Genomic DNA, 15,005 nt, shown 5'->3' with positions numbered 1-15,005 from the left:
TCAGAAGGTCACGGGTTCAAATCCCAGCATGGCCACTTGTCTGCTGTGTGACCTTGGGCAAGTCACTTTACTTCTCTGGGCCTCAGTTACCTCATCTGTAAAATGGGGATTGAGACTGAGCCCCACGTGGGACAGGGACTGTGTCTAACCTGATTTGCTTGTATCCACCCCAAGCACTTAGTACAGTGCCTGGCACATAGTTAAGCACTTAAAAAATACCATTATTATTATTGTAGTAAGCCCTTAACAAATACCACTGTTGTAATAATAATAATTTTCATTAAGCTGGCCTAGTAGACAAAGCACTGATTTAAGACTCAGAGGCCCCAGGTGCTAATCCCTGCCTTGTCATGTCATGTTGCCGCATTTTAAATCTAACACATTTGATTCCCTCTAGACTGTAAACTTGTTCATTCATTCATTCATATTTATTGAGCGCTTACCGTGTGCAAAGCACTGTACTAAGTGCTTGGAAGATTATAGTATAACAATATACAGACAGTCCCTGCCCACAACGAGCTGTGGGCAGGGGATGTTTCTACCAACTCTGCTATACTGTACTCTCCCAAGTGCTTAATACAGTGCTCTGAACACAGTAAACACTCAAACATCATTGACTGATATTGGCCTGACCCATTTGGGAGAGGGTAGAAACTAGAGTTAGCGCAGTGCTGAATGCCATGCCATAGCACTTCTACTCTAATAAACAGCACTAGGCAGGGAATGGCTCCACATCAAAAGGCAAGGCTGGCACTGCCAGAGGGACATATTAGGCAATTTTTCCCCTCTGCAGCTGAGGGACAACTCTCTGCCCTTTCCACCTTCTGTGTCCCACCTTAAGGAGCAATTATCTTATATTATATGTCTCTTCCATGTTTCAAGGGCACCAAAATGCCTTGAGCTAGATCTGACAAAAGCTGTTAGTACTGCTTGCCCAAAAGAGGAAAAAGAGAGGTTCCCAGGCCTTGAGGTTCCTGGATTCCGCTGAGGGCACTTGGACACTTTTTTTTTCTATGACTGTGTGTTAATCCTGCACATGCATATCTGGAACATAAGACGGTGCTTGAGGTGGAGTTCAACATTTCATTTTTTTTTTCTATTTCTAGTAGCAGTGAAAAGATGAACACAAGACATTTTAATGAAGAGCACAGCAGATTAATTCAACCCAGAAGTGATTAAAAAAGGAAGATTTAAAGCCCAAGAGTGGAGGAAGCATATTGTGGCGGTGACTTAGGACTGGGGAATGATGGTGCAAGATAAATAGAAATCAAGAGAGTCAGAAAGTTGTCCGGGGGTGAGGGCAGAGTTGAGGGTGTGAATGTGTACATGCAGAGAGGGGAGGTGGAACAGGGAGCCCAAACGGGGCATGATCGTCTACGATAAGTGAAAAGGGTGGAGGAATTAGAGGTTTCCGTGTGGGCAGAGAATGGTTTTATGGGGTGGAGAGGTGTGACAGAGAAGGTAGGTTAGAGACTGTAGTCAGAAAATCATAATTCCGAGTTAGGGAGGGAAGAGGCGGTATGATGACTAGTGATGATGAGATTGAGTGTGTGTCCATTTGGCAGAGTGGAGGATTAAGGGGACCCAGCTAGCTGGTACATCAAATCAGGTACAGCAGTTCTCCCGTAACACGATTTTCCAACATGCATTTTGGGTATCTGATCCAAGCACTAATCACATACTATATCGGCCTCCTTGTTGAACTGCCTGTACTCTTCCAAGTGCTTAGTACAGTACTCTGCATACAGGAAATGCTCATTAAATACGATGGATTGACTACCTCCTGTCTCTCTCCACTCCAGTCCTTACTTCACTCTGCTTTCCAGATCATTTTCTAAAAAAAACTTCCCAGCCCGTCTCCCTGCTCCGCAAGACCCTCCAGTGGTTGCCCATCCACCTCCGCATCATACAGAAAACACTTTACCATCAGCTTGAAAGCACTCAGTCAGCTCTCTCCCACCTATCCCACCTCACTGATTTCCCGCTACAACTCAGTCCATACATTTCACTCCTCTAATGCCAACCTACTCGCTATATCTCCATCTCAACTATCTTGCCACCAACCCCTTGCCCCCGTCCTCCTTCTGGCCTGGAACTCCTTCATATCTGACAGACCACCACTCTCCCCACTTTCAAAGCATTATTAAAATGACACCTCCTCCATGATCTTCCCCAATTAAACCTTCCTTTTCTCCTATGCCCTCTCCCTTCTGGGTCACCTAATGCACTTGGCTCTGTACCCTTCAATCACTTGATAGTCACCGCGCTCTCGGTCTCCCAGAGCATATGAACACATCCATAATAATTTATTTTAATGTCTGTCTCCCCCTTTAAGATTGAAAGTTCTTCGTGGGCAAGGAGCAGGACTACCAACTCTTAGTAACATACTGTACTCTCCCAGGCACTTAGTACAATGCTCTGCATATAGTAAGTGCTCAATAAATGCCATTGATTGACTGGGTAGAGAGTTGTTGGGCAATTAGGGAATGTTCTTCTAACAATGTACATCTGTGTGGATGAACTGATGTAATAACAGAGGAAATGGTTGTGTGTTTAGTCAAGGTGTGAGGATATGATACTCAGCTCTAAAATATGGGGACTCTGTTCATGGCAAAAAATGTTACAGGATCATGGGGTATGACTCCATGGATATGTGCCTGAGCCGGGTAGTCTGACACTAGGCTGCCCTGTAACGTCTCCATCCAAACCGCTATCCTGCTGGTTCAATCTCTCATCCTATCCCGACTGGATTACTGCATCAGCCTCCTCTCTGATCTCCCATCCTCCTGTCTCTCGCCACTTCAACCTATACTTCATGCTGCTGCCCGGATCATCTTTGTGCAGAAATGCCCTGGGCATGTTACTCCCCTCCTCAAAAATCTCCACTGGCTACCAATCAACCTACGCATCAGGCAAGAACTCCTCACTCTTGGCTTCAAGGCTGTCCATCACCTCGTCCACTCCTACCTCACCTCCCTTCTTTCCTTCTACAGCCCAACCCGCACCCTCCACTCCTCTGTCGCTAACGTCCTTACCTTGCCTCGTTCTCGCCTGTCCCGCCATCGACCCCCGGCCCAGGTCCTCCCCCTGGTCTGGAATGCCCTCCCTCCGCACATCCGCCAAGCTAGATCTCTTCCTCCCTTCAAAGCCCTACTGAGAGCTCACCTCCTCCAGGAGGCCTTCCCAGACCGAGCCCCCTTTTTCCTCTCCCCCTCCCCATCCCCCCCGCCCTACCTCCTTCCCCTCCCCACAGCACCTGTATCTATGTTTGTACAGATTTATTACTCTATTTATTTTACTTGTACATATTTACTATTCTATTTATTTTATTTTGTTAATATGTTTCGTTTTGTTGTCTGTCTCCCCCTTCTAGACTGTGAGCCCGCTGTTGGGTAGGGACCGTCTCTATATGTTGCCAACTTGTACTTCCCAAGCACTTAGTACAGTGCTCTGCACACAGTAAGCACTCAATAAAAACGATTGATTGATTGACTGATATTCAAACTGTGTAGTGAAAACATATGTTCTGAGAAACGGAGGGTACATTAATTCGAGTTTTCCCGAAGGCAGGGTAAATTAAGAACAAAAAATCCCCATGCTATAGGAGAACTGACTGTAGCTTGAGTGACTGGATAATTCAGACTTGCAAAAGCAAGATGACTTTGAGGAAGGAATAAAATGTTCACAACGCAGAAAATTTGAGTAGTGACACACATTTGGGGGAATGTTTCTTCTTTTAGGTAAGAGAAACACGGCAATGCACTTTACCAGACATTTTCTTCAGCATCTTAATTCACTGTGCTCTTCAATTTTAATCATTACTCTGTAGTCTTTAAGCTCTTTGTGAACAGGGAATGTGTTTGCCAACTCTGCTGTATTATATACTCCCTGGCACTTAGTACAGTGCACATAATAGATGCTCAATAAATGCCATTGATGATGATGAAAATAAAAGACTCATGAATGGGAACTAAATATAAGTAGCTCCCATAGTGCTTCAGCTCTCTTCCTTGGTAAGTGACCAAATCTAGAAATTTAGGCCTGCATAAAATAGATGCTTTATACCTTACTCAAAATCATTTTGCAATCATCCTGAATGACCCTAAGACACAAACTGCAGTTCTACTAAAATGTGGGATTTATGTTCTTAATGAGCACTGCCTTAAGGAAAAGCAGTATACACCAAGTGCCATGGATAACACTCAAGAATCCTGGGCACGCTTTGCCACCCAATTCTCTGTCTCTCCCCAACAGCACCGGAGAAGGGACAGACAACTAGAAAATTGGATCAATGGTTGTCCTACTAAATGCTACCCTTCTCTGTATCTTCCAGAACACATAGATAGGACTGCTATGGACCCACTCGTTCTATTGCCAGGTTCCGGAGTTTGAACACCACACAGGCTGCATCAGACCATGACAGACCAGGAGCCTGGAAACCAAAAATTCAACACAGAAATCTCCACTTTTCAAAAAGAATAGATACTTGAGCTTCAACGGACTTACAATACGTGCCATTTGAAAAAGAACTCACGTAGCCAAAATAATTTAAAATACCGAGCATGAAGAATGACAAACTGAGGCTTAAAAGTGACTGGAACATTCAAAAAATTCCTTTGTAAATCTTATTTACATAAAAATATAAATATATGGGAAGTGAACAATGGTTTCAGCTCAAAAGAAACCCAAAAACGTTTTTTTAAGTGGCAGAGAAGGCATAATTGCTAGTCACTATGCTCTGAGGGTTGACAACGAGGCTTTAGGCCTATTAGTCATCAATATAAATTAGGTGCAGTTGCCCTTTATTTTTTCTCTTCCCTGTGCTTTTCTTTTCTGCTCAGTATTAACTGAAATGGGAGAATGTGTTTGGCTGTCATTATAATTCAAAGGATAACTGGAAATTTTGTGGATGCATATGGTTTTGTCAGAAATACCATGATTCCAAAAGGGAAACACAGTTCCCAACATAAAGTAAACCAAACCCTCACCCCAAATCTTTTGTTATGCTTGGGAACGTCTTCCTAAGGATGAACAGTACTACTACAGGTAGATGTGTGTCAGAAACCCCAAGCAAAGACAGCTAAAACTAGAGTGGATCAAATTTTGTGGAAGAGCAATCCCTGCATAGGTGAGCAGGTGGGGGAAGGAAGGGTTTCTGGGTGATGTTAGGTCCTTTCCATGCCTCTGCTTCTGTTTTGAGTGTCATTAGATGTGTAATTAATCCTGAGTAAGCGTACAGCCACTTTGGTGGAAAACAAACAGGAATCAAGTCAGGCAATTAAAAACTAAAACAAATTAAATTTTGGCTTGGTATAGCTACGTTAACCGCAAACATCATTTTACTAAATCGTATCTAGGAGAAGCAGCATGGCCTAGTGGATAGAGCAGAGGACTGGGAGTCAGGAGGCCCTGGGTTCTAATCCTGACTCACCTGTAAAATGGGGATTGAGACTGTGAGCCCCACGTAGGACATGGACTGTGTCCAACGTGATTTGCTTGTATACACCCCAGTGCTTAGTGCAATGCCTGGCACACAGTAAGCTCTTAACAAATGCCATTATTATTATTATTATTATTATTGTGATATTCAACCAGCTCCAGGTGGGGTCAGCACCTGGCCTTCTAAGGTGAGGCTCAACTCACAGTAATAGTAATAACATTTGTACCTCAGTGTCTTATTCCATACAAAATGAGCATAATTACTTCAAAACAATTCTCATTCACTGGGGTGGTATCACAATTGGTGGGAAGATGATTGCATGGCTGAGTGAAATGCACTATATGGGAACCATTTCCTTCAGATGATTATACGGCTCAGAAACATTAACACAGGCTGTTTGATTCACACCACCGCTTCACATTCAAGCCTGGAAGTCAAATCACTACACAACTGCCTGTGCCGAGACATGGCAAGGGTGGGTGGGAATAGCATTCTTCCATATTCGGAAACCCCATGAATATGAGAGTCTATTGGTATTTAAATAACAAAAATGTTTCTATAATAAGCAGTTTTGCAAGTTTGCACTTCCAAATACTAGCATAAAACTGACTGAAAATGGCAGCCCTAGGGAAATGGCAAAATCCAAACTAGGGAATTCTTCTGTGTCCAACAAAAATTCCCTATGGACCTGTAACTGTTTGGGCAATTCTTATTTTTCTTATTTGTAATGTCCATAGCCAGGGTCTAAGAATGCCTATACATACGCACACAATCAATTTGAGTCATTTTCTTCCCAATAAAACCCATGACCAATTGGGAATGAAAAGCATATTAACAAATTGACACATTTATGATTTAATTGTATTCTTTCGTTAAATTGTTTCATTACCTGTTATATGCCAAAATTCTTGAGAAACCCTGTAAATTAAACTAATTTGGTTGGAAATGACTTTTAAGGGTTTTTTTTAAAAGGTTTTATCACTTCAATAATACTTGTAGTATTTTTAACTGTTCACTATGTGTCAAACACTGTACCAAGCACCGTGGTAGATATAAGATAATCAGGTTCTACTATGGCTCACAGTTTAAAGAGGAGGGAGAACAGATACTGAATCCCCATTCTGCAGATGAAGCAACTGAGGCATAGAGAAGTTAAGTGACTTGCCCAAGGTCACACAGCAAGCCAGTGGCAGAGCTTGGAGTAGACATACTCCTTCTACTAGATCCTGCTGCCTTATATCAAATGAATGACTCATTTCCAGATAGCCACAGGTCCATATTGCAATAAGAACATGAGTAATAACTGCAGTATTTGTTAAGGCACTTACTATATGCCAAGCACTGAACTAAGCTCTAGGGTGGATACAGGATAATCAGGACCCACATGGGGCTCAGAGGATAAATAGAAGGGAGACACAGAGAAGTTAAGTGACTTGCTCAAGACCACCCAGCAGGTAAGTAGCAGAGCTGGGTTATGAAACCAAGTCCTCTGACTTCCAGGTTCCTGCTCTTTCTACTAGGCCATGCTGCTTCTCGCTGCTTCATTTCAATAACAACGTCTTCTCTCCAAGGGATTAAAAACAATAACGCACGTAAATAGCCTTTCAAGTGTAGATCACCATGGTTGTCAAAAAAAATAGTTCCAAAAAATTCTAGTGGACTTTTTGTTTCTTTCTAGTTGGTTTAAGGAAGTGTCATTTCAAGTTTTGAAATACATGTCAATCAATCAATCGAGTCATATTTACTGAGTGCTTACTGTGTACAGAGCACAGTACTACGTGCTTGGGAGAATTCAAAATAACAGTATAGCAGAGTTGGTAGAAAAACTTCCTACCCACAATGAGCTTACAGTCTAGAGGGGGAGACAGACACTAATATAAATAAAAATAAATTAGGGACATGTGCAAAAGTTCTGTGGAACTAAGGGGGGAGTGAATAAAGGGAGAAAATCCAAGTGCAAGGGAGACATAGAAAGGAGTGGGAGAAGAGGAAATGAAGGCTTAGTTAATAAGGCTTTGGAGGTGGGGAGAGTAATTGGCTGTGGGATATGAAGAAGGAGGCGTTCCAGGCCAGAGGCAGGACGGAGGCAAAAGGTTTGTTGTGAGATAGACGAGATTAAGGAACAGTGAGTAGATTGGCTTTAGAGGAGAGAAGTGCGTGGACTGGTGTGTAGTAGAAGAGCATCAAGGTAAGGTAGGAGGGGGCAGGGTGATTGAGTCCTTTAAAGCCGATGGTAAGGAGTTTCTGTTTGATGTGGAGGTGGAAGGGCAACCACTGGAGGTTCTCGGGGAGTGGGGAAACGTGGACTGAATGTTTTTGTCAAAAAGTGATCTGGGCAGCGGAATGAAGTATGGACTGGAGTGGCGAGAGACAGGAGACAAGGAGGCTAACACAGTAATCAAGCAACCAATGTATATGGTTAGATGTTGATAAATCATTCTTATTATTCTGGTAAATGAAGCACCTCCCAAATATATCTAAATACTTTCAAATGGTATGTTCCCAATTGATTTAGAAGTTAATGCCTTGATTGAAATGAATCAATGGAATTTTACCTAGATATATTTGGTATGTCCTTCTATTTTCAGATTGTAAAACTAGCAGTCCAATTAAACCCTCTCAGGAAAGCAAACTTATACTGCGTGCAATTACTCATAACATTATTTTCATGAATGTTTTTTGAAATTTTAAATAAAAGGCCATGACTATTAGGTATTTTTTTTTTTTTTACTGTGATGGTGAAATTAACCCAGAGGAAAAGCACAAAGAAAAAAGGTAACATGTGGAACAGGGCCCGTGTTCCATCTGATGACCTTGAATGAATGCCAGCACTTACTGCGGTGCTCGGCACATGGTGGGCGCTTAACAAATACCATCATTAGATGAGTTAATCTTATTGATATGCGTGATTAATCATTTAACGTGATTCAACTGTGATCTCGGGGTTCTTTTAAAGATGAAATGGGGCTGGATGTGCCAGTCATCACCTTTCTCCAGAAAAACACTCAACTCAAATTTATTCCTGCAATGTGTGCTTTGGATGGACACGTGAATTTAAAAGATCCCTCAAAGAATATGTTTCGCTCAAGCAAATTTCACCAGTGGTGCTATTACCAGTGAAAAATGAGTCACAGCAAGAAAGATATCTGCTTTCTTGACTACCTCTGTGTCATGTCACCCTAATAGCCACCCTTCTTCCCTTCTGCCACCACCTCTCGCAGCTCCTCCTCCTGACACTTCTGCTTCTCCACTTTAGCCCCCTCCTGGTTCCAATAGGTGGTCTACAGTGGCAGCCCACCCTGTCCAAACTTCATTCTCATTGGGATAGTCCCTTGGAGGGGGTGATGGCCCTCTTTTACTCCATGGAGTTGGCAACCTTAGGGAAGCAGTGTGGAGAGGGCACAGACCTGGGATTCAAGCCTGTTTCCATCTATCTACCTAATTGCTCGCTTTCTGTTTCCTGTTTGCATCTTTGCTGTTACTCTTTTACCTAGAATATGTTCCTCCCTCACCCCAGAGACAAAATCCTGGAGAGACAGATGAAGCTTTCATTTGCTGAACACACTTCTGACCATCTATGAGAACCCACTATGATGGAAAAGCTCCAATTTCTGAGGAAGTTCCTACTACTACTACTACTACTAATAATAATAATAATGATGGCATTTTATTAAGCGTTTACTATGTGCAAAGCACAGTTCTAAGTGCTGGGGCGGTTACAAGGTGATCAGGTTGTCCCACAGGGGGCTCACAGTCTTCATCCCCATTTTACAGATGAGGTAACTGAGGCCCAGAGAATAATAATAATAATAATGATTATGGCATTTGTTAAGCACTTACTATGTGCAAAGCACTGTTCTAAGCGCTGGGGGGGGAATACAAGGTGATCAGGTTGTTCCACGTGGGGCTTACAGTCATCATCCCCATTTTACAGATGAGGTAACTGAGGCTCCGAGAAGTTAAGTGACTTGCCCAAGGTCACACAGCAGACATGTGGCGGAGCCGGGACTCAAACCCATGACCTCTGACTCCAAAGCCCGTGCTCTTTCCACTGAGCCACGAGAGAAGTTAAGTGATTTGCTCAAAGTCACACAGCTGACAAGTGGCAGAGCCGGGATTTGAACTGATGATCTCTGACTTCAAAGCCCGTGCTCTTTCCACTGCGTCACGTGTCTTCTCTGTTAAAGGTAGGAGAATTGTCAGGTGCTCAAGTCTGATAATATTTCTGTAGCCACGTACAAGCAAGGGAGGTAACTTATTGCTTAGGCAACTATGTATGCTTTTTCCTCACCCTAAGGAACACTGAGGTGTTCTGATGTCACTAAAGCATCACCATAATCATCACTTTCATGAAAGGTGAAAGCAGTGGAAATTGCTGATGCATCTCACTTTTTTCCACCCCTGGCAATATCTCAAAGAAAATCGATACCTACGCACTCCCTGAACTGCAATGTAGGTTCAAGCCAAAATGCAGCACGGAAGTCACGATCTTGGAATCAAGTCAGATAGGAGAAGTGCAGGGAACAACACCAAGTTCTCTTCACAGTATTAGCAGATGCTGTGTTGTTGTATTGAAGAAGCGGCGTGGCTTTTAGGGGAAAGAGCACAGGCTTGGGAGTCAGAGGTCGTGGGTTCTAATCCCGGCTCTGCCACCTGTCAGCTGTGTGACTTTGAGCAAGTCACTTAACTTCTCTGTGCCTCAGTTACCTCATTTGTAAAATGGGGATTAAGACTGTGAGCCCCACGTGGGAACACCTGATTACATTGTATATACCCCACCGCTTAGAACAGTGCTTGGCACATAGTAAGCGCTTAACAAATACCAACATTATTATTATTGGACTCTCCTGAACGCTTAGTACAAAAGTATCTGGCACCAGCTGGCACAAAGGGTTCTGCCCAAATCCTAAGGCTAATCCATGATACTATGATCAAGTGAACTTCCAACTCAACAGCCTAAAAACATCAAATAAAGCCTTTTGAGACAACCACCCAGGAGTTGATGCACGTTGATTACTGAGTTTTGGAGGCACAAACACAAGAACTTTGATGACATAATAATAATAATAATAATGGCATTTGTTAAGCACTTACTATGTGCAAAGCACTGTTCTAAGTGCTGGGGAGGATACAAGATGATCAGGTTGTCCCACGTGGGGCTCACAGTCTTCATTCCCATTTTACAGATGAGGTAACTGAGGCACAGAGAAGTTGTGACTTGCCCAAAGTTACACAGCTGACAAGTGGTGGAGCTGGGATTAGAACCCATGATCTCTGACTCCCAAGTCCGGGCTATTTCCGCTGAGCCACGCTGCTTCTCTATGACACAACGGCCCTCGCTGGCTGATTTGATAAAAATGATTAGGCTTTAAATACATTTCTCAAAATTCCCCTTTGTTCATTTCATAACTATATCCTACCCACATGTTATCTCAGAAGATGGATTATACTCAATATGCATCACTTAAACCATAATTAAATATTGTTGTATCTCTCCTTTGTCCCAAATGCAATACTGATAACATTTTTTACGGTACTTGTTAAGCACTTACTTTGTGTCAAGCACTGTACTAAACACTGGGGTAGATACAAGGTAATCAGGTTGGACACATCCCAGTCTCATATGAGGCTCGCAGTCCAAGTAGAAAGGAGTATTTTCTGAATGCGGTAACTGAGGCATAGAGAAATTAAATGACTTGCCCAAGTCACACAGCAGGCACAGTGATGGAACTGGGATTAGAACCCTAGTCATCTGACTCCCAAACCTGTCGTCTTTCCACTAGGCCACCCTGCTTCCCTAAGGTTGCCAACCCCATGGAGTATAAGAGGGCCGTCACCCACCAAGGGACTATCCCAGTGAGAATGACGTTTGGAGAGAATGGGCTGCCACTGCTAGGCCACCCCTGGAAACCAGGAAGGGGCTAAAAATGGAGAAGTGATAGTGATAGAAGGGGGAGCTACAAGAGGTGGTGACAGAAGGGAAAAGTAATTCAGCACAACAACAAACATTAAATTTCCTCTTCTCCTTCTCTCCCTTCTTCACTTCTTCTTTCACCCATTCCCCTACCCCCTTCTTTTCATTGTCTATTTTTTTTCCGTTGTCCATCTATTGCCCCTTTCCTTAAAGAGCTGGAGTTCCTCTTGTCCCAGTGGGCTCTGGAGCTCAGATAGGAAGTCTTTATGCCTACTGGCATGGGGCCATTTTGCACCCTGGTGAAACTCCAGGACTACCAAGTTCTGGGGCCATCCTGGAGCTTTTGGAGCTCTGACTATGGGGGTCCTACCTCCTGGCCACCTGACTTCCTCAAAGCTTTCAGCCCAGTTTGCCCTATACTTCATAGAGAAAAGTAAAAGTAACTCCACCGCCAACTTTTCGTCATTGCTAGAAGTTTTCAGAGAAATACAAAAAAAGACAATACTAAGATCAACATCTGGGGCATTTCCCTCAACTTCAACTGAAGTATTCTTTTTTAAATACAAGAGCTTTGCCTGGCACATAGCCGAGGGAATAACAAACAAGTTCTTTGCTTCCCAAGCTGGTAAACAAACGTGCTATCTCAATCTTTTTAGCACCAGTGGGAATTTTATTTATTTATTTAAAATATTTTGTTTCAGATTATCTCAGTTTGCTTAACAGAGGTTTCTTGGGAATGAAAACTACATTTATCTTCAAAATATTATGTCTCAATACAGGAAATCTGATGTATCCCAAATTTGGCCTGAGTCATAAAGTGTTTAAAATGACAATATCAAAGTACTGTTCAACTTGCATTCTTCAAAAATGACATTATACTATATTTTCCACTACTGCTCTCAGGCAATCTGTTAGAAAATCACTGAAGAATGTTGGACAGCATCACATTTATTTTATACTATGTGACTGTGTGGACACTCAACTGACACTCACTGATGATGAAGAAAAGGAAATTTTTGGACAATGGCAGAAAAAAAAATCACTTGAGTGAAAACGGATCTCTTGTCCAGAGACTGAAAAACACTTTGTGAAACATACTCATGGGGAGAATGATATATATGGAACCAATTTTCACTCCCTTTTTTGTGGTTGGGTACAACTGTTCAGCAGTGCACCCACGGATAGTGTGTGTACAAAAGCAGCGAAGATTTAACTAGGGAAAGCAGAAGCAGCACCCCAACCTAGGCTCAAAATTTACACCCTTAATCTTGTGAAAAGGGACATGAGCTGTTCAGACAACACAAGCCAGAAATTCATTTTTAGAGCCTCTTGGAACATTGTTTTCTCATATGTACCAATGCTTAGTACAATGTCTGCACACAGTAAGAATTCAATAAATACCATCCAGACATTTTTTATGGCCTTGATTTTATTCCAACTCAACCTGAGAATTACAACTTGTTTTTTCCCTAGTATTTTTCCTTTTACGTACCAGCAATTCCCAATCCAAATACATTTTTTTTACTGGTATTCGTTAAGCACTTACTATGTGCCAGGCACAGTTCTGACACTGGGGTAGATACAAGCTAATCAGGTTGGACACAGTCTCTGTCCCACGTGACACTCCCAGTCTTAATCCCCATTCTACAGATGAGGTAACTGAAGCCCAGAGAAGTTAAGTAACTTGCCCAAGGTCACACAGCAGACAAGTGGTGGAGCCAGGACTAGAACTCAGGGCCTGTTGTCCCACGCCTATGCTCTACCACTAGGCCATACCTAGAACTTAGTACACCTTAATAGCTCCATTTTTAATGTTTCCCTAGTGAATATGTGGTACATATCTGTCAGCTAAGGAAAAAGTGAAAAAGAGAAAACATTTTCTGAATCCACAAATTTCCCCCAAACCCATGGAACTCTCCTAGCTCATTCACGTCCACCCAGCAAGAGAAACCTGAGAAAACAGGCCTTTTTTGAATGTGACAGAAAGGTCAATAGTCTGGCTTCCTTGCCCAGCCGTGGGAAATGAATTCCAGCCTTTGAGTCTCCACTGCAACTCTACTCTATTTGAGTTCCCCAGAGTTCAACTCTAGATGGTCAGCTGATGGCTAATCACGACTATGGGATAGTAGAAAAAGAAAAATTATGTAGAATAATGGCTAGAGAACCTGCAGTTTTAAGTGGCAGAGCTTGGACAGGGAACAAATACCTCTCTACAACAATGATGTATGTTAGTCTAGTCAGAAAGATCTGCAAGGAATAAACACATTTTTGCCAAACAACATTCTTTATGACAACCGAAAGCTATTTTGGGGCTGATGAACTAGGTTGTGATTGCTCCATGCAGTCGCTTGGCTTAGTCTGCCTTTTACATAGGGAAATATTGTGGCAGGATAACATTTCTCAAGATTCTACATTGCCCTTAACTATGTCTCACTGTGTGTACAGGATGTTAGTCATTTGCAAAGGGGCATTGCACAAACTGTCTGGAAGAAGTTGGTTTTACTTCAGCAGATTTATTTTTCTTTTACATGCTTTTCAGAGTTCTGCTATATTTCTTGAATTTTTGTTGGGTTGTTTTTCTAATTAGGGTGGTAATTACTCATAATTCATATTTGTATGGAGCACCATATAATTTCTCTGTTCCAAAGAGAAAGCTGGTTCAACTAGCATTCCATGTAAACTTCCCTCCCTGACAATCAAGCTGTTTCTACTTATATTCACTGTGTGGTCTGATGCTATTGTACGCTTTCTTTAGTTGGAGAGCTGCATTTTTATTCTGGAGGCCTTCCATGTTATGGTCAAGCTTGTCATGCAATTTTTTTTCTTGGTTCTCTAAAATACTTGGCAATGTAGATATGCATTAAATCATCTATTCAATATGATGTGGGTACAATTCATCTCTTCACATATCAAAAGGCTGCTTAAACTCTCAACTAGAAAAGACAAAGCATTAACGTCATGTTGCCCCTCTGATTTGGTCCATGGTACTGTCCACAAATGGGGATGATTTTCTATGGTATTTGAGACTGACAAGATGTCTCACCCTTCTTCATGACTCCCACCATCAATTTGACTAATTCATATTCTTCTACGATGCATTCTGGGGATGCTTCTTTTATCACTGGTCTATATAAAAATCAAGTGACTATGAAATGCAAGAAAGAAAAATGAACATGTCTGCATTCCTAGAAATCTAACCTGCCCAATATCATTCCCTGCTTTGTAAGACTGAAGTTATCAGTAAGGCAGAGATACTGCCCTACACCAACAGACACACAGTTCATATAGAGAATGGGAGCATTTATTACTCTATTTATTTTACTTGTACATATTTACTATTCATTTTATTTTGTTAATATGTTTTGTTTTGTTGTCTGTCTTCCCCTTCTAGACTGTGAGCCCGTTGTTGGGTAGGGACCATCTCTATATGTTGCCAACTTGTACTTCCCAAGAGCTTAGTACAGTGCTCTGCACACAGTAAGCGCTCAATAAATACGACTGAATGAATGGAAGATTTTTCCCCAACTACAGTATTGGACAAGGGAATTGTTTTGGTAGATTGTGTGTGAAACACTTTGCATGAAGGGCAAGAAAGCAAAACCATTTGTAAATAATAAACATAGAATATAACCACTTGGAAATATAAATATA

General features: G+C 42.1%; 1 protein-coding gene across 3 annotated transcripts in view; it reads right to left on the bottom strand.

Annotated features, from left to right (window-relative positions):
- Positions 1 to 15,005, bottom strand: part of DYM (dymeclin) — a 523,552-nt gene that overhangs the window by 167,194 nt on the left and 341,353 nt on the right. The gene's annotated exons all lie outside the window — the stretch shown is intronic.

Source organism: Tachyglossus aculeatus, chromosome 3 (genome assembly GCF_015852505.1).
Source record: "Tachyglossus aculeatus isolate mTacAcu1 chromosome 3, mTacAcu1.pri, whole genome shotgun sequence".
Classification (NCBI taxonomy): domain Eukaryota; kingdom Metazoa; phylum Chordata; class Mammalia; order Monotremata; family Tachyglossidae; genus Tachyglossus; species Tachyglossus aculeatus.
Note: the sequence above shows the minus strand (reverse complement) of the source record. Positions and strands in the feature narration are given on the sequence as shown.